We start from the raw sequence: 1,140 nt of genomic DNA, 5'->3' as shown, positions 1-1,140 counted from the left end.
TGCTTAGTTCCTGGCTTGATGAATCATTCAAGCAGCCTCCAAGTCCCTGGTTTTTCACATCTTTAGGATGACATCCAGGGGCCATGGCTCAGTACTTTGGGAGGCCAAGGCAAGAGGATTGCTTGAACCCAGGAGTTTGAGACCAGCCTGGACAGCATAATGAGACCCTGTCCCTGCAAAAAAATAAAAAATGAGCCAGGTGTGGTGGTGTGTGCCCATGGTCCCAGCTTCTCGGGAGGCTGAGGCAGGAGGATCACTTGAGTTGGGGAGGTTGAGGCTGTGGTGAGCTGTGATTGCACCACTGCCCTTCCAGCCTGCATGACAGAGAGAGACCTTGTCTCAAAAAAAAAAAAGACTGTGCCCTGATTAAGAGATTGGTAACAATGAGTCCAAGGTTCAGAGCTTCTTTTCTTAACTAAGTGTAGTTAACTTTGCCCAGAAGGCAAGTTCTGTTCTTTGCCATATTAATCGGGTTTTTGACACTCCCTTTTTTTTTTTTTTTTTTTTTAAGACAGAGGGGGGGGTCTAACTCCATCACTCAGGCTGAAGTGCAGTGGCAGTATCATAGCTCACTGCAGCCTTGAACTCCTAGGCTCAAGCTATCTTCCCACCTCAGCCTCCTGAGTAGCTGGGACTACAGGCAGGTGCCACTGTGCTCAGCTAATGTTTTAATCTTTTGCGGAGATAGGGTCTTGCTGTGTTGCCCAGGCTCTGGTATGGGCAGTTTAATGATGGGAGCTGGCCACAGCAGGGAGCTGTTACTAGTCCTGATCCTAAAAGGTGAGGAGTCACCAGAGCTTGGCACAAGCTTGTGCTGGGGGGGCAGGAGCTGCCAGTCAGGAGCTGTAGTGGATGAAGGGGGGCAGTAGAACTGGGAGGAGGCAGGAGGAACAGATACCCTCGCCTCTCTCTCCTCCCGCCCTCCAGTCTTCTGGTGACTGCCATTGACCAAACCCAACTGGAGGGCAGTTCCTAGGGATCAGCCTCCCAGGGCACAGAGCAAGCCAGGACTGATCTGGGGTGGGAGTGGGTTGAGGAAATTACCACAGTCCACCTCTTTGGCAGGGGCAGAGGATGGGAATACCGAATACCATGTAGGAGGGATCCATGAGGCCATTGAACTCTGTGTGCACTATTCCT

General features: G+C 51.4%; 1 protein-coding gene and 1 pseudogene across 1 annotated transcript in view; one reads left to right on the top strand and one right to left on the bottom strand.

Moving 5' to 3' along the window:
* TMEM120B (transmembrane protein 120B) overlaps positions 1 to 1,140 on the top strand; it is a gene marked incomplete at its 5' end in the record, with an annotated part of 91,966 nt that overhangs the window by 16,828 nt on the left and 73,998 nt on the right. The window lies entirely within an intron of this gene.
* The window catches only part of LOC105516373, a 36,393-nt pseudogene that overhangs the window by 16,621 nt on the left and 18,632 nt on the right, over positions 1 to 1,140 (bottom strand).

Source organism: Colobus angolensis, unplaced genomic scaffold (assembly GCF_000951035.1).
Source record: "Colobus angolensis palliatus isolate OR3802 unplaced genomic scaffold, Cang.pa_1.0 Scaffold28, whole genome shotgun sequence".
In the NCBI taxonomy this organism is placed as follows: Eukaryota; Metazoa; Chordata; class Mammalia; order Primates; family Cercopithecidae; genus Colobus; species Colobus angolensis.
This window is presented reverse-complemented; position numbering and strand designations above follow the sequence as displayed.